The sequence below is a fragment of the Melozone crissalis genome, unplaced genomic scaffold, assembly GCF_028551555.1.
Source record: "Melozone crissalis strain CALT ecotype California unplaced genomic scaffold, PUWL_Pcris_2 ptg000042l_1, whole genome shotgun sequence".
NCBI classification, from domain to species: Eukaryota; Metazoa; Chordata; class Aves; order Passeriformes; family Passerellidae; genus Melozone; species Melozone crissalis.
The window spans coordinates 29,914,232-29,940,779 of record NW_026535820.1 but is presented as its reverse complement, the minus strand read 5'-3'; the positions used below and the strand labels follow the sequence as shown (position 1 = coordinate 29,940,779).

General features: G+C 43.4%; 1 protein-coding gene across 1 annotated transcript in view; it reads left to right on the top strand.

Annotated features, from left to right (window-relative positions):
• Window positions 1-16,817: 16,817 nt before the first annotated feature.
• Window positions 16,818-26,548, top strand: part of ZNF516 (zinc finger protein 516) — a 101,990-nt gene continuing 92,259 nt past the window's right edge. The window contains exon 1 of the mRNA XM_054285317.1: window positions 16,818-16,844. The gene's annotated coding sequence lies outside the window, so the exon portion shown is untranslated. The remainder of the gene's footprint in view (window positions 16,845-26,548) is intronic.

Below are 26,548 nucleotides of genomic sequence, written 5' to 3'. Positions count from 1 at the left end.
GGAGGACAGGCTGGGATTCAGTGCTCATATTAGTCCATGCTGCTGCCTGTCCTAGCAGACAGGTGTCCCAATATCAAGGGCCCATCCCTTTTGTTCTCCAAACACAAGCCCCAGCAACTGCATTGAGAACAAAGAGAAATATTAAGTGTCCTCTGATTAATAGGTGGTTTTTCTGAGTTTTGTGCACTGATGAATTCTGGGGGTTCCTGGGAGACAGTTGTGCTTCCTAGCTTTGCTGGATCTGTTTTCTGGGATACTGCAAATGAATAAATATCCAGAGCCATCAGCAGCTCCTCATTCCTTGGAGCCCTCTTTTCCCCACTGCCCCCCAGACTGGCCCTTTGACATACATTGCAGCTCCTGGTTTTTGGTGTTTTTCCCCTTCATTAGCTGAATTCTAAACTCAGTTAATCTCTGCCTGCTGGATTAGTAAAAACTTTTTTGTCTTCTTGTGAGCTGCGCTTTTTCTGATCTCTGATTTTAAGTGCCCAACAAGCAAGTCCAAAAAGAAATATAAAGGCTTGCTGACTATGACTGTGAAATCAAATCAGCCATGAGTGACAAATCAGTTTTATCAGTGAAACTTGCAATGCAATGACTAATTTTTAATTTTTTTTTTAATTTAAGTTCATTCATTTAAGAATTCTGAAAGGGTTTTGCAGAAAGTCTAAAAAAACTCCCCATCTCTCTATATATAAAAACCTGTCTCCAGAGAAAATTCTCTCAAAATGCAGAAAACAGCCATATAATTTAGAACCTGTGGGTTTAACTTCGATAAGGCATGACAACCATTTTGCAAGCTTGAAGGCGTTTTGGAACCATTGTAAACCAAAACCACAAAGATATTGAAAATTAAGGCTCCAAGCCCAAGTACAAACTGCCTCCCTGTGCACCTATTGCAGCACACATAACACCTTGTGTTGGGGAAACATCACTCCCTTTCTGTCCAGGGAAGACTGGAACACATAGCTGCAGCAAGGAATGAAAGAGCTGGAGTTGGGCTGCGGCCTCTTACAGAAAGGAGATTCCTGGTTAGGAATTAGAATACTCTGGTTTGTCCTGGTGTAATTTGATGAACAACTTTTCAGGAAGGCTTCCAGCAACCTCCTTTTCCCTGTCCCCTGCCATTGCTTCATCTTGGCCTTGGCCCTTCCCAATTTGTCCTGCCTTACAGTGAAATGAGTGAGAGCAGAATCCCTAAGAAAACAATAATTTCTTCTTGTATTTTCTATTTGTTTGTCTATTTTATCTTTCATGAGTGTTTTTTTGTTTCCAGGGAATCAGGTCTGCCATCCAGCCTCCTACACAATCAGGAAAATAGTGCAGGATGGACACAGGAGGCAGAAGTTGCTGGCAAGGGTCAGAAATTGCATAAGGTAGCTAAAGCATCCTCCAGCTCATTGAGTTCCAGGTAACACCTTTAGTCCATCTGGTGACTACAGCCTGATATAGTTATTATATATTTACCTGAATGTCTGCAGCCACTTATTTCTGCTGAATTGTCCCTAACTCACACCAAAGCAATGTGAGTGCAGCCTGTCTGCAGAACACTGCTGCCTGACTGCCTTTTTGACTTGCTTTGCACAGCTGTAATTACAAGGTAGAAGGCAGTGAAAAATTACGAGCAGAGTAGTTAAGGACATGATAAACAATGCCTGTGAGCTTCATTTAAATTTAGCTTATGTTTCTCAAGAGTCATTAATGATAGATTGTTTTGCATTCTTAGAAATGGGGGGTGGGGGTGTGGGGGGATAGTATCCATGTCAATTGACACTGTTATCAAAACAACAAAAGAAATTCCTGGGGGCCATTTAAATGCTGTTGAAACCAGATTTCCAAAATAACATTAATGGTATTTTTCCCTTTTGGTGGTTAGAGCATGTATGCAAAGGTAACAGCAATAGTAACAAAGGACACCAAAGTTGCATGCAAGCGATGTGCTGAGCATTTTTCTTGCTCTTCTCTCTCTTCCTTTGCTTCTCAAGGTACTTATATATGTGTGCTGCTCTGATGTGACTCCTTTCAAAGGAATAATTGGAGACAACAGACTTCACTCTGCTTTATTGGCAGCTTAAGGCACTCAAGCACTGCAAGGATTAAGTCCTATATCTTGAGGGACACCTTTCTCTTTCTTGTGCTTGGGAAAGCTAGTGGTTATCAGGGATGTACGGGCAGGTGTGTGACTGCCTTAAATATGAATTTTTTTTGGAATGACTCAGTGTTTATTTTATCTTTTCATGTTCTGACTTAAGTTAACTTAAAGTAACTTAAGTTACCCTGAAAACCTTTTTCCCCCCAGATACTCTCAAGTGCAAGGTTCTTTAGGTGTCACCTTAACCCAACATCTCCTCCCCATGCTCTGCTCCTTGTACACAGTGCTGCCTATCACTGCAGAACATAATGGACAAATGCTTCTTATTCTTATTATGTTTAAAATGCATTTTCCAATTACGTGAGTATAGAGCATTTTCTAAACAAATAGTCTCATTTTGTATAGCTAGGCGGCTTTTTAATGGGATGCCCCAATTGACAATTACCATATGATTCCTAAGGCCGAGAATCACAAACATGTCATTAAATTCCTAATGAAAATATCTGATCTCCTCTATGCTTCACTGTAGAAATCCCTGTCTTTTTTCTCTTTTACTTTTTACTAAGTGCAGGTAGCTGATTGTTTTGGGCTATTGGAAACAATTAAATCAAAGTCCATGGGGCTTTCTACATCTGTACTTAATAGAGAAAGGCAGAGTTCTTCCTGCTGGTTAAATTTGTTGCTGCAATGCACAGCTATTCTTATTTTTGTGTGAAAGAGAGGTTTTGAAACCTTAAAAATAAATGATGGACTTGGCAGAAGAAAAATACTTGCTTATAAATCAGCACAAATACAGTGTCCTGTATTTACTTTGTGGTGTGTATCTAAATTTCTATTTTGATTCAGGGACTTACCCTGACAGATTAATCTATGTTTAGGGAGAGAAAAAAATTCATGCTACCTGTTTCAACAGTGAATTTGCATTAAATAGGATGGGTAAGAGGAAAGCTGAATACCCCATTTGCACATTAAAAGCTGATCATTAATCCTATATTTTAACTCCACAACTGTCAGGAGCTATTATTTCCCAAAGAGCCTGACAGTTCAAGGGATAAACTGGAGTGGGTCCCATTATAAAGGTCTATGAATAGACGTCAGAATAGTTTGCGCATCAAACCCCAAAGGCTATTAGATGTGATACTTTAAGAATCAATTTGTAGCTAAATGAAAAAGAAGGGATGTGGATCCTTGGACAGATTTTAATAAAGCAGAAATTTAACATATAGAGAGGCATTTTAAATAAAATTAGACAGATGTAAAGATTTAAAAAAAAAGTATTATTAAGCATAAAATAACCCCCAACATTGATTTCAGCCTGGTGCTTGAAAAACTGTGTCACAGCGACGAGATCAAACAAGAAGAGGTGCTGAAATGCTGCTTTCAAAATTATGTTTTCAAGTGACTCCAGAGTAGATCAATAAGAGAGCTGATAGCTTACGAGCTTCTGAGACAAGTCAACAAATGCAAGGCAAGAAAAGAGGACCAAAGAGCTGTCTTCGTACAAAAAAATTAGTTTCCAACAGGACATCCTGCTGAGTTTTATCTGAGTTCATTAGGCTTGAAGACTGAGATGTGCTAATTCCACATGAAAAGTTCCAGACATTTGCAAAACCAAATCAAATGTGATGCTGTACTTAAGCTTGTTAAGAAGTTGAAGTTAACACTAAAACCCGCTTAAATAGGCTCTCAGGAAATAACGCCACACAAGCTCTACTGTACTCACCCTTTCAGAAAACCAAAAGAAATCATGTAAGCTCTGTGCAGTTCATGTGAAGCTTTTAAGCACCACACTAGACTGGCCCTCCAAAAAACAAATGCTGGGAGAAGAACACGATCTCACAGTATGTTACTTCAGTTTTCTCCCAAGGGATCTCAAATAAAGTCAGGGAAGCAGGCCCAACATATAGAATTATAAGGGCAGGAGTACAGAAAGACTGATAGCCTCACTATACTGGGAACAACTTTGTTCTCTGTCATTTATTTCTACAATTTCTTGCTCTTAGGTAGTTTATATCCTAAAGTCCTTGAAACAGGATGTGCTTTAAAAATTATACATCTTCTGTGCTCTGAAAGTTAATTGTTGTTTATTATTCAAAGTAGGCTACTGAAATTAGATCTCATAAAAATGAAATGGTTCATTTCCATAGCTGAAAATGGAGCTGCTTGCATACTGAAGCTGGAAGAGGTGAACACAAAGAGAAGTTTATTGTGGACAGTTCCCCCTGGTTGCTCTGTTAAAAGCCTGCTGAGACATTAATGGAAACTCCAAAAAGCCCCTTACTCTGTACTTCACTGATATCACAGATTTTTATATCCCAGGGAGGATAGCTGAAAGCTCTATGCTGTGGGTTGTCCGTAATGTCTAGTAAATCATAGTCTCCAATAACTTCAGATAAGCTATTCCTGCCTTTTTTATATTGTTAAATGCAATAAAGTATTAACCCCTTGTCCACCATTATTTTATTATTTCAAACAGGAGGCAAGCTACTTATGTGGATGTGTGGATGTATCAATTAAAGGAACTAGGCTCTTTACTGTGTTCCTAAGTCACACAGAGAAACTAACGTAGAAAGTTCCAATAGTGAAGATTCCAATACTCGGTCTGTTTACTCAGCCCCTTATATGTGTGCTTTATGGTATCATCTTTTACTGCATAGCCACATAATAACTTTATTCAAATGCTTCTCTCAAAAAGAAATAATCAAATACCTCGTGAGCTTTTCTGCGGTGACCAGTTCTGCAGTATCTGAACGCTTTGTGAACATAAATTAATTTATCTCCCTCTTGGCAGTTGCTGTTGGAACTCATCCCAACGTTACTGCTCTGAGTTTGTAGTATAGTGAAATTTTGGCTTTGCCCATGTAATCTACCCTAGAATAATATATTCGAGCATGCAATAGTGGGGCACTGTAGTCTCTAACTGAGGACGTGGCATATGTGGTTCAGTCGGCGCTACCAGCTGTGAGAAACCTGAGCATCCTCAGTTACAGCACAATCTTAGAATTCAGCGGCTCCAATTGAAGAGGTAGCGATGGAGCATGTGCAAACTGTGATTTTTCACAGACTTATAACACAGCCAAATGTGTAACAAGAATAGCAAAAGGCAAAGCCCTAGCATAGGGAGACTTCATATTTTTCAGACTCTGGCTTCAGATTGTGAAGGTGCTAGAACAATTCAGACTGTTTACTGATAAGCAAAACAACCTGCTTTCTGTTTCAGAAACAGGCAAACAGTTTTGGCTGAAATTGTCATTAGCATTTGGGTCTAAATTAGATGCTGCACAAAATGACAGCAGAAATGGCTAAACTAATACAATTTAGCTGTCTGTGAAGACAGGCTTATAAAGGTAGAGTGTCAAACAATTTTTCCTTTTCACAGTGCACCTACACAAACGTGTAATAATCTCATTACACATAATGCCGTGCATTTGATATGACCGTGTGTGTGTATTTGCACGCAGTTGGAAATGTGCTTGTGCAAATACACACAGAGAGATCAAACGTTTTGCCATGTTCAAGATTAGCACCTATAGATAGTCACCGTGTGTAATTCGGGATCAGTTATGCAAGCACACAAGCCTACTGCTCGTGAGCCACTCAGCAACAACGCTACCTCCGACTGCAGTCAGAACAGGACAGTCAGGATCATAATCTTATTAAAGGAGAATAGATGCAGAAATCATGTCCTACTTTTGTTAAATGCAGCACTGCTAGGTTACATGGCTTGCACACGGTTTGAAATGCTCGTTGTGTGTCTGGCTTGCAAAAATGATTTGATTCATTTGAGAAATTCTAAATTTTACCATTAACAGAATCTTCTCCCTTAGGCCTATAAAACCAGACATATATTAAAAAAGAAGGCTTGTGTTTATCATCTGTAAGAAGTTCCTGTTGTCTTTTATTGCAGAGAGCCAAGTGTAATCACCACAAGAGGAAACAATCCAGTTCAGCAGCAGCCTCGGCAGGAAAGCTGACTGCCAGGTGCATGAAGTGTAAGGATATCTGTGCTGGCTATGTACGCACCAAGGGCTTGATTTGCATTAAAACACTGCTGAGTTGGAGGGAAAAGAATGGAAGAGAGGACAGGTAGGCACCTACCCCACCACCATCTCTCTGCCTGCTGAAAAGGTTTGGGTTTCACGGCAGAAACACAAATACAGAGTGAAGATAAATAATTAAAGCCTGGCATAATGGGCCAAAGTAATTTCTTGTTATCAGAAGAGTATTTTTTGAGAGAGAGAGAGTGTGTGTGTGTGTGTGTGTGTGTGTAACAGATGAAGCTCATTTTGAAAAAATTTAAATGTGTTAAAGCATTCTAGCATTTCTTCCAGTATCGGCAGAACTTGTATTACCTTGGGGAAAAAAAAAATTACCAAATGCCACAGAGCACATGGGCTTATCTGCAACCTAATACTGTTATTGTAAGGGTTTGTATAGCTCACTTCCTGCCTTTGGGCTTACACAACAGGATATTTAAATTACAAAGACTGAAGAAATGAGGCAAAATGCTCTTGATATTAAAAATTTTCTAGTTGCTCTAATTCCCCATTAAGTGAGTCTCAGAATTTATCAGTAAACACAAGGTCGTTCCTGGAAAAAAACGACAGGCAAACTAAAGGCAGGAAAGCAGGTTCAGGGTTTCTCAGCTGTCCCTCTACGCTGTGAAAACCGTGTAACTTACAAGTACAATTGCAGCTACCACCCTTTACTACTGTTAACTGTCTGTCACTGTTTCCATTGTTAACTTGGTCTTCAGGGTTTAATATCTCACTCACCTGTATCAAATTGCGCCAGGTCAAAACTTGGCACAGAGGTGTGTCTGGGTGGTACTCTTTTTTTAAAAAAACAAAAAACCTTACATTTTATCAACCAGAACTGGGATGACGACTATTTTAAAAAAATAGTATTATTTTATTGATAATGATATTTTTTCCTGTTCAATTCTCAAATCTGAACACAAACATTCAACTTTTAATTCCATTGAATCTTTTTGTTAATATTCAGTTTGTGTAGATGGAGATATTTTTATCTTAGAGGTCTTTATCTGAGTGGGTTCTTCCTTCTTATGCTTTCCTGATCTACCATCTTGGAGCACTGCAAGAAAATCTGCACTGGATGTGCAGCAGACACATTGGTTTTTTTCTCTGGTGCACGTTTGGGACAGAGTTTCTGTTCTATTCACAGTATATTTACTCTCTTTTAGCTGGGTGACTGACTCTGGTTAGGCAGCCAATTCAAAGAAGGTGCACAACTGCTTTCTGCAGAGATTGCTGAATGGATATAACCCTTGCTATGTGAGACACAAATGCCAAAACACAATTCCTAGCACAGGTACCAAGCATGACTGTGCCATGGTTTGCTGTGCCAGGGTCAGCAAAGGTCTCAGGGTATTTCATTACAGCAGTAGTGAGCACAGCTCTCTGAAAGTACTGACCCATTTTGCAGCTACAAGAAAATGAGGCTCAGAGAGAAGAAAAACTGTCTTATGCAGTGAGGGGAGAGTCCTCCTCAAACCCAGTATATACGGCTGCAATGGGGAGCAGACCCAGCAAGGTGCTTTGGGAGCAGGGCAGAGATGTGTTATTCCTGCATCCCCTGCTGTGGCAGCTTCAGGATAGCCAGGGAGAGGGGACCATGGCACACATCACCCTGCTGACAGGGAGCTGCAGATGCTGCCACGGGCAGCCAGTGATTGCCTGGGATTGAGAGCAGCCACAACAGCTCTGCTCAGCGGCGCAGTCCTTCCGCTCTCCTCACTCACCTGAGCTGCATGGGGAAGAGAGGATGATGAGTCCTACAAACCTTTGGTAAGGACTAAGTATCCACTCGTGAGTGGTTTGAGTGAAATTGAACTTGGATTAATAGCTGGAGTTCCAAACCCATTTTGCATTAGTGACAAAAAAAAGGCGTTAGTACATGGATGAATGTAACTTATTCATGGGTTTATGGGCCCTAAGGTCAGGGAGTGAAGGACTGCAACAGCTTTGATGGTTACATTCTTCCATTCATATCTCTGATTAAGTGTAAAACTCATGGAATTTCCCATTAACTGTACATCTGAGGAAGCTGCTGCATGCACTTATGCAAGTCCAGATAAGAAATTTGAGTTATATAAACTAGTCACACATCCCCTTGCTTTTGATAAAGCAGAAGAAGGACAGAAGGATTGTGTGCTAAATAAATGACATTAGATGAAGTAATGCCTTTTTTGGACATTTTCCACTTGCATTTTGAAGTCAGGAGCATCTGGAAAACCACATTTTTTTGAAATATGGTGGGAAATGATTAAAAAAGAATGTTCCTGTCAGTCTCTTGCGTGCAAATCTTGCAGGGTCTGGAAATTACCAATGAACTTTGGAGAGAATTTTACCCTTAATATGGACTAAACACATTTGGTAGTCAAGGAGAAAACACTTGGCTACCAACCAAGCAAATGCTTCCTTTTAAAAATGTTCTAGTGAGCAAGTGAAAAATGAGGTCATTCATGCAAATATTCCATTCACCAGCACTTTTTTAATAACCAGATTATGGATACTACGCCTGCCTTACAGGAGAATGGCATGAACTTAGTAGAAAACTCTTGAACATAAACTTAATGTAGTTATATATTCCTTGCAGAATCACTTCTGAATGAAGTAAGGAGTGTGCAGAGGTAGTGTTAATGCTCTGGCAAGTAGCTTTCTCCAAAAAAGCAAGGGTGAGAGAACACAGAAGGCTCCAGGAGCAGGTGCAGAGCCAGGCAATGGGTAGCCAAAACTACTGGCTTTGGCCCAGGTCCCACAGCAGAGCTCCTGGCTGTGACCTCAATAGCCACCCCTCCTTGGTTCCTGCAGCTTAGGGCAGCAGTTCTTGTTCGGCTGTTCACACCAGCTTCCAGTTGCTGGCCTCTCACAGACTTGGCACTGGAACCACCACAACATTCTTTGGGGTTACAAGGCAGGAGGAGAGCACTCCTGCCCTCTCTCACAGCCCATTGACCCCTTCTTCCCACTTATGCCTCATGGTGTCTCTCCTGTGGACTATACACGTAGATATTTGTGTTGAGTCGGTTCTACCTGGAGGAGCCTTCAGGGAGTTAAGCACCAAATGGTGAACCCAACTCTCTTAAATTCTGTAACGCAAGTAAACAAACAAACCAAAACACACTCTAGCCTTAGTAACACCAAATGGAGTTGACAGCACACACTCACATGGATCCTTCTTCTCTGGAGAAAACATTGGCTTGGACAATACTAACAGCATCATTCTGTGAGCATTTTTGGCAGTGTTGTTACCGCAGTTATTTTGCAATCTATTACTTTCATTACCCCAACTTCCATCAAAATAAATAGGGTCCTGGACTTCTTAGATGATAGAGGGATTTGGCATGAAATGTTCTTATATCTTAGGGAAAAATACATGGAGTATTTACAGAGCAACATTCTTCATGGCAATAAAAGTATGAGTGGTGGTATATCTTGCATTGCAAGAACATTGCCATACCAGTGACGTGAAATGCAGATCTATTGCATTTGATTTTATAAAGCCCCTAGGAGCAAACAGGATGTTTGCACCATTGATATTAATGGGACCCTTTGCAATAAAAACAGTTCTTGGGAAACTTTTGAACAGCAGAAGGAATCTAAGAGTTGCTGGCGTATGTGATAACTGCTTTATTGAGTGAGTACGTCTCTGCTTTTGTCAGAGAAGCAAATGAAAATGTAAATAGAAGGGAAAAAAAAAAGCAACAGATAAGGTATTGCTCCGCAAGAACATTCAAAACAAAGAAGTATCTTCCAAATAGCCTGTTCTCTTCAGGAAGCTAGATAAGTGTTTTAGAATAAAAGTGCTGCTTATTCCTGAATGAGGCACCCACATAGGGAGCTGCTTTAGTTTGGTTATTCTGCAAACAATCCCGATAGCAAAAGCTCTGCCAGCCGGCTTCCTTGGAGAGGAGGGGGGAGGAGGTCTTCACTACATTAGGAGCCTTTTGTTGGTCTGATATGGCTATATTCCCCATCACACTGGTGTTCAGCAGGGTTTCCAGGATAAAACAGAAATCCAAATAGAAATCCAAATACCCCTCTCTGTCTACTTGAAAGTTTGTTCTGATTTGAACAGAATTTGTGTACTTACCAGACAATTGAATAGTGTAGTTTAACACTCAGCCTTTTCTGCGCTCGTTTTAAAACACAGAGGGGGGAAAGCAAGGGGGATTATACTGTAGGAAACAGAGACGCAAAAGTGCACTGCATATGACTAAAATATCTTCAAATCCTTGCTACAGAAGTTTCTCTAAACCTTGCCGTCTCTAAGTAAGGTCTTTGTTGACATGAGTGCCTTGCTTGTTACTGAATGCTCCGGGTTTATTAGCTTTGGAGTTTAACGAGGGAAAAAGGCAAATGCATCACAATATCTGCAGTGGACCAACTTCCCTAACTCACTTCTGTCTTTCAAACCCTATGAAAGCAACAAATGAGACGCCGCCTGCAACTTGTTGTTATAAGTCAGGATAATTTTATGCTGATAATTTTATGCTAATGATCCTGAGTGTTTGTTTCAGCCTCTTTGTCTCACTAGAACGAATTCTGTTGGTTGATTCGTGGGTCCAAATGTGAAAAAAGGAATCATGAATTTTGTGTGATTTATGGGGAAATTAGAAAAGTAGCCAATTTGGCATAAAATTGTGCAGGGAAGAAAAATGGTCTATCAGCAATGAAAGAAATAGTGGAAAGTTTTGGAAGAGTTCCTGTTCTCAAAATAATTTTCCCCAAAATTCTGCATACTTATTATGACTTATGCTGTTGCAAACTACTGCAGCTTCAGATGTAATCATTGTACTTTTACTAATTTTTAATTTATGCCAATTCAGAAATACAGGCTGACACACACAGTTTCAGGAGTAGCAGACACAGAGCAACATCTTAGCTACCCACCCCAATCTAGTATTTCCTGATTTTACTTTAGGATGTGGGCAGTAGTATGCTAAAATTAGGCTAATGACACACATTTCTGATTTGAATGAGAGTCAGAAGGTAGAAAAAAGGTTTGGGAGCTTCTAAATGCTGAGATTTTGTCTGGCTCACTGAAAGGTTAGAAAGCTCTGGCAAACTTTTACTCCAGCCTGTGAATGGATCTGTGTGGATGGACTTTGGTGTAAGTTGCAGCATCTCTGCAGCGAGGCAATAAACTCTGGGATTTAGACTCTAAAGCATCTCTATTTCTCATCTGCAAGTTCCTGTATGCTTTCAGCCAAGTAAATATCTGATGCTGGTTAACTTTTACTGTTCCTTCTGCTGCTCGTCTTTGCAGATCCACATCCGAGTGCTTATGGCATATTATGTTACAGCCAACCAACTAACTTCCTCTCAAACATGTTACTTCTACTCTGTTGCTTGTGATATTGATGGCTGTTTTGACCTCTGCAGTTCTCTAATTACTGAAGCCTTAAAATAGCACACATCAGGTAAAATATTCTCTTTTTGAAGTTCCTTTTTCCTCGCATGCTTGAGCTGAAAGACCATATAAACTAAGATTATTCAACCACTTTAGACCACTGCACAGAATGTCAAGGGAAATTTTGTTAGCAAGGACAAGTGACTGTTTTGTTCCACTTTTACTTTGGAGGTATTTTTCACACAGCAGAAGATAGTACAATGATGTATTTGCCACGCCGTTCCATAAATCAATTAAATTCTTCTTGCTAAACTCCAGAAATGAACATTTGTGAAACTATTTTTTTTTTTCTGTAGTCCTTTATTTAAAATTTGTGGAACAGTCCCAGATGACATTGTTTAGAGCTGGCAACCAATTTCCCCAGTTTTAGCAGGCGTTGCATTCGCTGCAACATCGCAGGTCATTTTTAGCTATTGTACGTCTTTGTCTGGTCCAGTCAGAAAAGCGCACAAGCACTCCAGTACTATCAGTTATGCTTGGAGGAACATAAGAAGGGCGAGGGGGAGGGGAGAGGAGGAGACACAAACTCAGAAATACCCCGTTTTCCTGCTTTGGGAGAGTACAGCCCATTAACAGCCAGCCCCAGCCTGCCAGAAAATCAGTGTACTGCAGTACCCCTATCGGTAGTCAGAATGGAAAAACCCGAGCCACAGAAATATGCCCTCCCAATGATCTCTGTCTCAAAGCAAAAAAAAATCTTAAAAGTTGCATCATTATTGAATTTGTCTTCCTTGAAATTAATTCTACTTTGTGGACTAGTTCTTTTATATTTCTGAACCTATTATGGGCCACATCTGTGGAAGTCTGATCAACTATTCTGAAACCAGCTGCTGCTGAGATTCTTTCAGTTAAGCAGAAATTAAGAACAGGTTTGTGGGCTTCCTACCTGCTGTGAAGCCGTGATGTAGTTTATAAAATTACATATGGGTGAGAAAATCTGATTGTCAGGGCTGGAAAAGTTGGTACATTTAGCATGAACCTATAATAGCCATGTACACTGAAGCTGTACTTATTTGCAATATTAACTTTTTCTTCTCTCTTCCTCAGTGTCATTGTAACAGCAATATTGGATAATTTGGTTTAAAAAAAAATGTGGGTTTGAGAGGATCAAAGCACAAAAAAATCAGAATCAGGCTATATCCTAGCAACTGTGTTGGCAGTAGGGGCAAATATGAAAGACATTTGAGTTAAAAATGTTGATTCTTCAGGAAAGGTCTCCAGATTATTTCTGCCATAAGGAAAAGCCCATTACATGCTGTACACAAGATGATGGAAACAAACATCAGCCAACCTTTATCATTGATGCAATTACATTGATAGCAAGGGGACAACTTGTATGAGTAGAAAGTAAAGAGGTTATGACCACATCTTGACACCTGATACAATTTGTCAACAGATATGACCAAGTGGCTTATTGCTGTTACACATTAATAGACATGTCAGATCATGAAATATGTGCACCTCTCCAAATGGAAAAATATTTTCAAATCCTTTCACTAGATTTATGTCTGACTAAATTAACAGGGTGCAAGAGCTTGACCTCAATCCATGCAAACCCCGGGGTACACTGGTGTGCAGAACTTTGGTGGGTGGGGGTGTGTTTTCATAGTACCAACTCTGGAAGCAGCCTCACACCACACAGCTACTGAGGCATGATTAGAGAGGAAAGAAAGATTGTTGTGGTGCACATCAGAAGTCAATGTATTTAATCCAAGTGTATAAGCTTGTTATTAATTGAAACCATTTTGTTTTGGAGTGGAATTTGTGCCACCCACAGAAACTCTGGAAGCACACCAGTGTTAGAATGGTCCGTTTTCACTGGAATCAGAAATGTGAGATTCTTTTTTAAAAGCATTAGTGGGAAGGCTTCTGTGTGGTGATCTGCAGACATAGATGGATATTAGAGCTGCCTGTGCCTTCCAGTTTGTAACTTCTGCATGTGTGTTTTGTATCTCCAGATACACCAAAAAAATTCAGGTTTAGAATGTAAAGATGATTTGTCATCAGTGTGTGTACTATTTTTTTGTGACCAAGCACAGTTTGAGAGCAAAATCTCTGTCTTACATTTAAACAGAATTTCAGACAGATTTGTAATAACTGAAAATATTAATTGGCACAAAACCTGAGTAAGTCTGAGCAAGCACACAGAAAAAGAGACTCACTTCCCTAGATTACATTTCACAGACTGTATTTGTGTATGTGACATGTACAGACACACATATGCACACACATATATATGAAATGTAATCCAAACTTGGCTTGTTTGCCTGTCTTGAAGTATTTATCTGTGCTTTCAGCCTTGCTTTTACAGAGATGGCCTTTTTCTTCGCTACTCTACCAGAGTGTTTCTCGGGAACCTTTTCTTATCTAAACTTCCACCAATCACTCCTAAGGCTAAGTTATGCAGACAAGTCATCGCACAGAATTTCATCAAACTGCCATTTTCGCTAACTTGAGAAAGCCTGGTCCCAAACGCTGAACAAATAATTTATTAGACCATAGCAAAAGTAAATAAATGCTTTCCTGCTCCAAATATTTCATTAGCCAGAATTATTATACATGCAAGTCTATAAATAGTAAAACACGTATTGAGCCATTAATATCGCTGACATTCTCATACAAAATACTGTAATTTAAAGAATTTGAAACTGGAGGACATCTGGAAGACTTCTGGCAAAGATAAAATGAGCAAATTGTCTGCAAACAAATTAGTCACCCATGGAAATGGTACACTACGAATTAAACATTAAGAACATCATCTCTACCTGAAATTTCTAATGACATTGATGATATTATGCAAATATATCCTGCATATCTTTTGAGTCTATAAATTCTTACACATTTCACTTTTGCTTTTAAAACCCAGAAGTGCTGGGCTCAGCAGAAGAAATGTGAGAAAATCTCCTATTTAAAATTACATGGACAGAGGAACTCTGCTGGTGACTTTCCGTGAAATTAATATACCGCTTGATTGTTTTTAAGGTCTCTGCATCTTCTGAATTTTTAATTGCCTTTCCATTAAAGTGGAATACCCCTTGTGTACTAAGCTTGAGATGGGTTCTCCAGTACTTTCACTCCTGTAGCCTCCTATTTTCTTACGGGAACAAGGAGTGTATGATTGGGTAAGATATGGAAGCAAAGATGGAAAATATTAAGCATTTTAAGCATTACTCTGTCAGGTAATAGAGCAAGCACTGTGTTCTGTACTCTCATGTTTTACTGTCTAAGGAAAAGAATCTGTACAGACTCCGAGAGAAAAGGAGTAGGTCATAAAAATCACATTTTTAGGTAGAGGAGTTGAGAAGTCTCATGCACCTTTCATTGCTCTGACTTGTCAATTTTCGCCATATGGAAATTGTTAGCTTAATACTGTAGTTCTAAATACTGCCCAGGAATGCTGATTTATAATGGATTTCTTACTCTTTGTGTAAAGAAATGCTAAAGTACTATATAAACTGTGATTAGAGAATCTACACACTTGTGTTACAGGCGTGTGCCTGGGGTGGATTCTTCAGGCTAACAGAGGTGACATCTGCCTTGGTCCACTCACAGGTAAATCTGGCACCAGTGAACTCGGAATTCCCACAAAATGCTGCACTTCTGGAGTAACTGGGAACCCAATTTGGCCAGCAATTGAAAAAGTGTGCAGGAAAGATGCTGATGCATAAGGGACAAAATCCAGACATTCCAGATGCGTTATTTGCTATTGAGGCACTTAAAGACACCACATTAATGTAATGAAGCTGCTTTTGAAGAAAAGGCAACGTGCATTTTTTAAAGTGCGTCCTCTCTATATTTTGACCAGCTGCTATGCACGTCTAGGGTTTTTTTCCTGTAAATTATAATTAAATTTGATTGTCCCAAATACATCCCACTCAGGCATTCATGCTGAAAGCAGCAACAATTGTCAATGACCTTTAACACGCCTGCTATACAAATTAGTGCAGATCATTAATCACACATAGCTTACATTTTATGATTCGTGTATCCTTCATTACCAACTTTCCCCTCTCGCTCGCCGCCCCCTACCCCCACCGCTTCCCTTTATTCCGAGGGGTCTTGTAATAGCCACTGGAAAGGGCAGGATTTAAAGCCTCCCCCCACCCCAATTTTGTTTTCCTCTCGTTGCCGGAGCAGTTCGCGTCCCAAGCGCAAGACGGAGGGAGGGAGGGAGGGAGGGAGGGCGCGGGGCCGGTGCGCCCAGGAAGGGCCGAGCCGGGGGCGGGGGCGGCTCCGGCGGGGAGCTCACAGCCGGGGTGCCCGGGGACCACGGGTCTCTGCCGGCCCGGGGCGTCAGGATAACACCGTCCCTCCGTCAGGAGCGCTCCGTGTCAACTGTACGTCATCGCACATTATGAGACAAAGAAAGAAAGAAAAAAAAAAAAAAGGCAAAAAAAAAAAAAAGGCTCCATCCTCCACACCCTTGATGTCTAGTACCGAGCGTTAAATTAGGCTTCCCAGCCATAGACTAAACACACTCCCCTCGCCTGTGGCACACACAGATTTGGCGTGATTAAACAGGGCTTCGCAAACAGGCAGGAAAACAAGAATTGAACTTTTCAGCCATACGAAGGCGGGGGGGGGACGACCAGGGGGGCTTTTTGGTTGCTTTTTTTTTTTTTTTTCTTTCTAAAGCCATATGGCAGATTGATTTGTTCGGAGGTCTTTCAACTTCCCCAGCGTGGCTGTTGAACAGTATTCCTCTTTGATCTTGATTGAGGACTTTAATGTTGTTGTTTCTGCGCATTTCAATAGATCCATAAATATTTTACCAGTGGAATTCGCCCAAAAAAAAAAAAGGAAAAAAAAGAAAAAAAATAAAGTTTCTCATAGAAATGCATCTGGGGCAACTCCAGCCCGCACCTTTCGCAGAGGAGGAGGTACGTGGGCACCGGGCCGGCGGTGGGCAGAAGCACCACTCCGCGTCCGCACAGCGCGGCGCCCGCCTTCCTCCCCCCGCTCTCCCGCAGCGCCCGGAGGCGGCGGCACCCGCGCCCCAACTTTGCCCCGCGCAGACAATGGTGCCCGCCGTGTGCGTGCGGGCTCGGCACCGGCCACACCAGCGCGGCCGCCGGGGGACGCGCGGCGGCGGCGGCGGCGGCGGCGGCGGCGGGGCGGGCGGGGCGCGGGCGCGGCGGGGGCGGTGCGCGGGCGCGGGGCGCGGCGGGGGCCGGCGGGGCCGCCCCCGCCCGCGCCAGTGGAGCCGCTCGGCGGATCATGTGCAGCGCGGCGCCGCTCGCATGCGGCGCGTGGTTTCACCTTCAGAGCGGCTCGGCGCGCCCTTCCCCGAACGCTGCCGCCGCCGGCCGCGCAGGAGGTGAGGGGCGGCGGGGCGGGGGAATGGCCCGGGGGGCGGGGGGTCCTCGGGCTGTGCCCCTGGGGGGGGAAAAAACCCTCAACTTCGCGCCTCGCCCCGGGTACGGGGACTGTCCCCCCCGGTCATCGGAGCAGCTCCAAAATGGTAACTTTGCGCTGTTCCGCGAGGAGGTCGGGTTTGCTGCAGTGGTGGTGCCGGGGGGTGGGGGAGCCCTGCGGGCTCCGGCAGCCTTTTGGCTTTGTACGCTCCGTCAGGGGCGGTGAGGGGAGGCGGATTGCGATATTAATCCATTAAGAGACAAAGAACAAATTGCCGCACTTTAAAGTAAAAAGCTTCGGCTGAAGAAGGTGGGTGATGGGTCGTCGAGCCCCGAGTAGCCACTTCAGTTATTAACAGTGGGTTGTTTCCCCCCCTTTCTCCCCCCAGCCCCGCTGATATTGATCCAGCGTGTGCGTGAAATGCCCGATGTGGGGCTTGCCTGTGTGTGTCCCCCTTGTTTGCGAGTCGCTCTCGGTTCCGTGGCGAGTCGGTCGCTGCGTGATCCCCGTTAGAGAAGTACACAGTTTATCAAAGGAAGTTGGGGGTGGGCGGGCGGAGAAAACAATTATTCACATATAGACAGCGAGGAGGACTCGGAGGACAATGTCTCCGTAGCGATTATTTCCAGAAGAGGAAAAATAGCCCGTTTGATGCGGGTGGGGTGGGGGAGGGAGGCAGGGAGTTTAATGTACATGTTAAAAAAAAAGGAGGGGGGTCGAGAGGAGGGAAGGAAAGGGAGAGAGATAGGGAGGGAGAGAAAAGAAGAATAGAAATAATGCAGTTCCAGACATTTTGTGCTATAAAAGCTTTCCTCCTCCTCGTCCCTCCCTCCCTCCCCCCATTACTATCTTCGGTGATTATTAGCATAGCGCCGAGTCGCGATCCTAATGCGAATTAAGCACTTGGGCAAGTTGAGGAAAGTTTGGATGGGTAAACTTTGCTATGAGGGAAGAAGGTGGGGTGCTAAAACTGGCAGTACGTGTAGGGAGGCGTGTGGAGCATGACAGCCGGCCGTTGTTTTTCCCCTCAAACCAGCTAACCTCTGCAATTAGCTGCTGGAGACAAACCCTGTGTTTTAAGCCGAAAAGTGTCGGTTTGGAGTCAGCACCATTTATTAGGAGCGTTAATAAGCTCCCATCAGCAGACAGGGATCTTCTGGGGAATGCGCATTGTGTGTGCCCACAGCTTATCCATTACCCCTATAGATACGGAGGCGCTCGGGCACTGGACGTGCAAATATCATTTTGCTCGGACTATTTTCGAAACATTAATTCTGTTCTTTATTTAATCCAGATGCAGAGTTCCCCTCCCCCCCAACACCCCCCCCCCCCGCATTTGCTGCCTTATTGTTGGGTGTACATTTTCTGAAAAGGCGACTGGTGTAACCTGTGGAATTTGAAATGCAAATAAAAGCCTGTGGGAGTTGAGGCAGAACAAATCAGCATTTATAAAGTGAAAAAGATTTAATGTCTTTGAAACCACTGCGAGATTTTTTTTTTAATAAGAACTGAATCGTGACGTCAAGTCGTTTGGGCAAGATTTTAAATTTTTTTTTAATGTCTGAAACGCGGGTATGCGAAGTGCTTACAGGAAAAACAGATTACAAGATTAACATCTGTTAACATGATCGTTTATCTCCAGCCAAAAATAGGTCAGTCCTTTCTTAAGGAAACACGATTGCTGGGCGCATGATTAAATAATGAAATTAGGCTGATGAGTTCATAAATTAGACGATGTGTCGACGTGCGTTAGGATCCGACCTGTGACAAAAATATGTAATTCGCGGTCCGCCGGAGAGCGGTGCGGGGTCAAAGTCCCTTTTTGGGGAGAGGCGCAACTCTCTCGCCGCCTCCTCCTCTTCCTCCTCCCCTCGCTCCCCATCGCCGGGCGCTCCCCGCTCGCACCCAGCGTCTCCCCGGGCTGAGGAGCCGAACTCTCCCGGCGAGCAGAGAAGTTTCCCCGGCGGGGAGGGACGCAGGGGGTGCCGCGGTAAGGGGGGGTTGGGGAACGGGGCCGGACGGACGCCGAGCCGAGCCCCCGCCCGCCGGCGGCCCCGCCTCGCCGGGGCGGCCCTATCGCTCGGGCCCGCCCCCCGCCACCGCCCGGCCCGGCCCGGCCCAGCCCCGCTCGGCCCCGGGGTGTCGGGGCGCGGCGAGGTGGGACGGGGAGCCGCCGTGCCGCCGCCTTCCCGCGGCCTTCCCGCTGCCCTGCCCTGCCCTGCCCTCAGCGCACCCCGGCCCGGCCTCGTTCCTGCTGTCCCCCCGCCGTTCCCCCCGCTGCGCTGGGATCCGGCTTCTTTTTGGAAGTGGGTGCAAAAGTGCCCTTATTGAAAAAGCTCGTCGGGCCCGGCGGGGCCATCGATATTTGGATTTTTTTGTGGGGTTCATTTTAATATTTGTATTATTTCGAGGCGGATTCACCGGTTTCTGGAGAGTGTCTCCCCAAAAGTGGCGGCTGGGCGGGCGCCGTGCTCAGGGCCGGCTCCGGGCGGCCGGGACGAGGTCCCAGAAGCCCGGCCGGCAAAGGGCCGCTGCGCTTTGGCCCCATGCCACGGACTTTATTTCATGCTTGCTGCACTAAATGAGTTAACAGCCAAAGGGTTTTTCATTAACTCGACTTGGCAACCGTGTATTTCGTCGGCTTCTCCCCCCACCAACATCCCCCCTCCCCCCCAAAAAAAAGAAAAGAAAGCATAATTTTAAGCAAAACCTGAGTGACATAACATGGGTTGATTTTGATTTGGGAGGGGGAGTCTTTTTCAAAATCTTCTGTCATATTTCCCTTGTACCCCCATCCCTGGGCATGGTCTGTGTGCGGGATGATAGCTGAGAGTTTTATTTTGTGAGATGTGCTGTGTGTCTTGATTTTTGACCATTGCTTTCCAGTGGTGTTTTAAGGCCCTGTGTGTGCCAGACCAAGCAGGAGGATGCTGACCCTGTGGCAGCTGCCCCCCCTGAGCCCTGCGAGGGATGTGTGGATGGGGCTGGGAGGAGTGTGTAGGTGTGCAGCCTGGGGTGTACAGGTGTGTAGGTGTGCATCCTGGGCTATACAGGTGTGTAGTGTGTATGCTGAGGTGTACAGGTGTGTAGGTGTGCATGCTGGGATGTACAGGTGTGTAGGTGTGCAGCCTGGGGTGTACAGGTGTGTAGTGTATGTGCTGGGGTGTACAGGTGTGTAGGTGTGCATGCTGGGGTGTACAGGTGTGTAGTGTATGTGCTGGGTTGTGTAGGTGTGTAGGTGTGCATGCTGGGGTGTACAGGTGTGTAGTGTATGTGCTGGGCTATACAAGTGTGTAGTGTGCATGCTGGGGTGTGTAGGTGTGCATGCTGGGCTGTACAGGTGTACAGGTGTGTCAGTGTGGGGTGCACAGGTGTGTAGGTGTGCATGCTGGGTTGTGTAGGTGTGTAGGTGTGCATGCTGGGGTGTACAGGTGTATAGTGTGCATGCTGGGGTGTACAGGTGTGTAGTGTATATGCTGGGCTATACAAGTGTGTAGTGTGCATGCTGGGGTGTGTAGGTGTGCATGCTGGGCTGTACAGGTGTACAGGTGTGTCAGTGTGCATGCTGGGGTGTACAGGTGTGTAGGTGTACATACTGGGGTGTACAGGTGTGTCAGTGTGCATGCTGGGGTGTACAGGTATACAGGTGTGTAGGTGTGCATGCTGGGCTGTACAGGTGTACAGGTGTGTCAGTGTACATGCTGGGCAGCTGGGTGCTGCGTGCCAGGCAGGTGCGTGCAGGGCCGGGAAGGTGTTGCAGCAGGTGCACTGGAGTGTGTGCGCTCAGAGGCAGGGCAGGGATGGGGTATGTTGCGTTGCTGCATGGGAGCCAGATGTGTGTGCCTGTAGGTGCTGCTGGGGATGTGCGTGCACGGCAGAATGAGGCTGGCGTGGCTGCGGGGTGGGGGAATGCTTCACTGACGCAGGTGCATGTGTGTCCCCGTGTTTGTGGCAGTGTCCTGTGGGCAGGTGTGGGAAGTAGTGCAGGCTGGGCTTCTCCAGTGAGGTCTCCATGGGCTTACCCCCGGGTGGCTGCTGCCGGTGGGCTGAAAATAACAGCGTTATGAGAGGTAATGGGTGTTTTAGGGGGGAGCAGTGCCAGGGAGGGGCGTTGCTACTGAGAGCAAAAGTTTCATCTCGGTGGGGGAGTATGCTGGTAGTTTTGCTCCAGTAGTTTTGTCCGTGGCAGCTGGCCGGAGGAGTTGTCTGTCAGTGAATGTTGCTTCTCTGCCAAAGTGTCTTTCACTTCTGTCACAGCAAATGCACCATCACCAGCTTGGTCATCTGCTACTCTGTGCACCCCAGCCTTGTCCCACCAGGGTGGGTACAGTGGTTTTTGGAGCTTTCCTCTGTTGAAACTGGAAGCTGAAGTTGCATAGGAGCACCTGTGGTGTAATCAGTATCAAGGTGCAGATATTCCAGGAGATGTCTTCAGTTTCACAAGAGCAGCTGCCATAGCCATCTTGAGTGAACTCCGTATATATAATAAAGTCATTTCCGTGGGGCTCTGTGTTACTGGCACAAGCACACCTTTACTAGCTCCTGGTGTAAAGTGGTTTTTAGCTATCTCTAGAAATTCTTGCCTGGGGTTTGTTTTCAAGCCTTTAGTTCCTATGAAGCTGAGTGGTGTTGAAGTGACATCTAGTTAGTGATAAGTACTGTGTGGTCTGTGTGAACAAAAGGGCATTATAGCCGTCCCGCTAAACTGTTAGATTAATATGCAAAGATAACGCTTACAGAAAAGAGAGAAAAAATAAAACATGAGTGAAAATAACATTGTCCTAAGGAATGACCTAAAATATGTCTGAAGAGAGGAGTGGTCTTTGTTAGCACAGCACCTGTCTAAGCTTAGCACGACCTTCTAAACTCCTGTACCAGACAAACTATGTATTAGTCTCTCCGTGAATGTGAACGACTATTTCTCTGTGCCTCATAGAAGAGAGTTTACATCACTAGGGTGAAATCTACCTACTGTTACTTGCAAGTTTCCTCAATAACTCTATCTGCCGAGAATGGAGCAACATTTTGTAGATTAAAGTTTTCCTGCGGCAGTGACTAATGTATTTACTTTAAAAAATAGGTTCATTGTATGATTTTATAATTGGTCATAGTATCATGCTGTCACCAAGATTTTATAATAGCAATTATCAGTACAGAAATGTTCACTGAAGGGGTTGGAAATGATTGGGCTATTGTTCTGGATCTGTGCCTGTTGAATTGATTGTCATTTTAGCAAAGGAGGATGTTTATGTCTTAACATCTTGCAGATCACCTTCAGAAGCTGGGCTGTTGGCTTCAGTTGACTGAAAAATGCATAACTTTTAAAATGCATCCTGCTGTGGGTGCTTACACCAGAGGGGGCAGCCTGGAAGAGTATCCTCATAGAAATGGTGTACTCACCAACTTTTGAGATCTTTGGGCAGTCTGTTTATTTGGATTTTTTTGCTAGGGTCTTTGTGAGCAGGTGACTTCAACAGTTACCTTTAGTTACCTCTAACTATTGTCTTATATATATATATAGTTATAATTACCAATAAATATTATCTGTCTATAGTTGTCTATATTTGTAGTTATCTATAGTTACCTATCTGTAGCTCTCTGTGATTGAGATCTGATGAGTTTTGTTCTGAGGTCCCTTCTAATGAAAGGTACCTATTATTTAGTAAGATCCAAAACCTGTCAGCTTTGAAAGGCCTAACTTCTGTGAAGACTTCAATTTGTGCCAAAAACTTCCAGGACTTCTTTGGGATTACATGCAGCATGCAGAATGATCCAGTGCAAAAGCTGTATATGTGTGCTTAAACTGGAAATCTGGGTTTGGCTATACTGTTTCATAAAGTCATCAGAATAGAAAGCTGAAATGCAAAGTGATTGCATTTTTCAGGAAGCAACTTGTCCAAGCTTGCAAATTTCACAAGAAAAGTGCCTGTTTGAGTTTTTGAGACACAAGTATGAATTTGTAGATACATACCTTTTGAGACAGAATGGGCATTGGATTTCTGCAGGGAAAGGAGAAATGGACGTACTGCTGTTTTTCACAACCATGTGATGTTCTTTAGTTGGATAAGAGCATGTCCAACCATCCTAAAAATTGACTTGTTGCTTGTGAATCCACTGCTGACCCATAATAAGCACCCTTTCCACTCCCATTGACTACTGGGATTTGCATGAGGGTGATTCTGGGTTGAATTACAATTTCTATATGCATATCTGAAATCTTTAATTATATTGGCAGTTAATCATCTAAAACTTGTTATGGTCATTTTTTTTCCTCTAGCCATAAGCTTAATCCAGATACCTAATCAAAGCCTGGCCAAAAAAAAAAACCAAAAAACCCCAGGGAATAAAAAAGTCACATTTATTTGATTAGATATCTGCAATATAAATATTTGAAACTTGGTGCAATGTTGCTTTTTCAAAGCAGACATCTTACATGCTGCAAATATTTATACACTTCAGTGCTAGGATAAAGCTGTTCTGACTCAGACACTGAAGGCAAAATTCTGTTTTTCAGTTACCCACTGTAACTGCACAGAAACTGTAGAGTACTTGGGAGTTAGAATGACTTAACAGATAGCAATATTTCCTGGTTGTCACTTCTGTCACTAATGTTAAAATTAAGTGGAACTTCCTCGCCTTTTCCAGCAGGAACGTTTCTAGTAAATATTATGTTAGTGAGCCCGCGTTAAAACTTGCGAGTGGATTATGGTCCAGGTAGTTAACGCTGCCACTTAGGCTTTCATTAGGATGATGACTTCATTACAAATGTTTACTTTCATTACCTAACTGTTAGTCAGCAAATGTTTAGTCTCTTGATCTGCTGAACCTGCTTTGCCATTTGAAGCTAGCGAGCTCTCTTTTTTTTGGTGTGATGATTACTCAACGCTGGTTGTTCATTTTTTGATGTTGTTTACATCTTGATTATCTGCAGAGGCCCATCACTGTTGTTGCACACTTGGTGTTAGCAGTTTCTCCTTGCGTTCCTGAAACTGCAGCAGCGCTTGTGCGAAGGAACGTGGGGCACTGAGCGTGTGTTCCGAGATTAAATTCGTGTGTGGATGGACAGAACTTGCATCTCTCAAGTTGCTAGAGCCCAAACTGTTTATTGCCTTATAAGTTGTAGCAGGTCTCACAGCAGAGGCACATATCTGCTCTAAGATAAGTTGTTTATTTACCACCCCCAAGAGCTAACACTGCACATGGGTGTCCATGGCAGGGATGCTGGGATGGGGGCTGCTGAATACTGGTCGCTAAACTGTTTCAAGTCATGTAAGAACTGAGGCTCTTTTCTGTGGATTCAAGACTGCTTACTTTCTGAGGACTAGTTAAAATTCACTTTTCCTAATCTTTCATTTAAGTGATTGCTTGTGGAAAAGAATTAAATTTTTATCAGCAGGATATTGTGTTGCTTAACGCTTGTTCAACAAAATCCACATTTCATTATGGGCTGTTGCAGAAGCTGTAGGCCTGGCATTACTGTTGTACTGTTGTGGTAAACCCAAGGTAACTTTAGTAGGTTGGCTCTGAATTTACAGCCCTGGATGTGGGGATGAATTTAGCACACAGCACTTAGCACCTAATTAAAGCTTATAGTATTACATCTGTAATCAGGGCACTCTTAGAATCTCTAAGAAATTACTTTTTCCTTTGTCTGTTCTTCTCCCTTTTCTTTCTTGCCACCTCACTGTGTGGTGTTGGGAGCTTGCTTCTCCATGTTGGGCTGTTGTATTTATGTCCCAAAGGAAATGCTTTCCAGCAGTGTACTTCAAATTGCAAAGTAGAAGAATTTTGTGGCTCCCTACATCTATAAGGCCGGTTTCTAAAATGATCTAGCTTTTAATCTTCTTTTCAAAGTAAAATAAAAACTACAAAGCTATGTAATTACAATTTGTAGCTATTTTTGGATTCCTGACATGTTTCATTTATAGTATAATGATAAAAACAAATAGCACAGCGCCTAGACAGACAATTTTCAAACCAACAGCATCCACTTCAGCTACCCTGTGTGTATTTCATACGTGTTTCCTTTGGTTCTTTTTTTTTTTTTATTTTTTATTTTTTTATTTTTTTTTGTTGTTGCTCTTTTTTGGCTGGGAGTGTACTGAAACTGTATGTCTCAGTCCATGCTGGGAGGTGCAGGGAAAACGAGAGCTCTGTCTGTCGGGCAGGTCGTGTTGTGAGTGCTTGCTGAAAAGCGGATCGTGTGTCAGTGAGTTTCAATGTACTGCACACACACACGCACACACAGACACACACGCATGCATGCCTTGCTTTTCCGGCAGGTATAATAAAGGAAGAACGGTGAGTTGACTCGTCACTATTTTTACACTGCATAGAAATGCTTGTGTTGGCTTATTATGGGGATAAAGCTGACTGAATAGTAATTTTTCCTTGTCTTTTTTAAGAAGATGGTGAACAGGGAAGTGGTGTTAGTTTTCACTAAAGAAAGAGGGAGAGAAGCTGGTAGAAATTGAGGTGTTTTGGGCACAATTGTAGCCTAATTTTAAAATGGTCACGTTTACTTATTTAAAAATAGATTTGGGAATGAAATTAGCCATGTTCTTTGTTTTTAAAAGGGTAATGTGTGTGCACTCACCATATGGTAGCATTTAACCCACATTGTATTAGCTGACAACAAGTCACATTTATTCTCTGATTTATTTCAGTGTTTCAGAATGTTCTTTTTCTGAAATCTAGTACAATAAAAGATGTATTTAGGGTTGTGCAATGTAATTGTCTGTAGCTGTTTTGCCTCATTGCTGAAATGATACCAGGTTCATGAGTAAGCAATATTTTCCCCTTCTGAAATAATTTCCTTAAGAAATAGTCATTCTCTGAATGTTGAAATGGTTTGCAGGAAGAGTTACGAACAATAGCCAGTGACACGGTGTGTTGTAAAGGATTGCGGGGCGAGGTGTTACAGTCTCTGCTGGCTGAAACTAGAGCTCCTCTTTTGATGGTTGAGTATGTGCTTGCAAAGTCTCTCTCTCCCCCCCTTTGTCCACACAGGGGCTGCTTAGTTGTCTGTTTTAATGGATGCATTCTGGCTTCCTTTGTGGCAGACTGTGCGGCACCTGCATTGGTGAGCTGGTAGCAGTATTGGCAACCACAAGTATGATAAAACTATGAATCAGGCAGCTTAAGGACTGACTTAAACTATGCAGTTAGGGAAATAAGATATCTTATTTTCCCTTTGGATTTGGATTTCCCTGGGAGTTGTATTTTTAGGCTTTCTTTCCCCTGTGCCATCCTGTCTGTGCACGTCTTGGAAGTTTCAGGAGCTGAGGCTCTCCTGCAAAGTCCTGAAGTGTGCAGTAAGTAGGGGTTAGCCCCATACGGTGCGTTGCGTGAGAACTTTCAAAAGTCGGTGGCACTCCTCACTGAGGTACCAGTTGCTCACCATCTGTCTCTTAAAGTAATTTCTTTTAACCTTGGGACTCAAAAATATTTCAACAAGGTTATTCATGTGTTTGTGTGAAGAGTCTGTAAGTGTACTGAAAAACTGCTAAGCTTCTAATTCCAACGTGGTGTTTGAATACTAATGTATACCAATTCGGAATGGCTGACGTTGTAATTTATAGAAGTTGAAAGGAGCATTAAATACCACCCTTCCAACACTAAATACAGCTTTTCCTCCTGTTTGTAGCTGCTTATGTGAAACCAAGG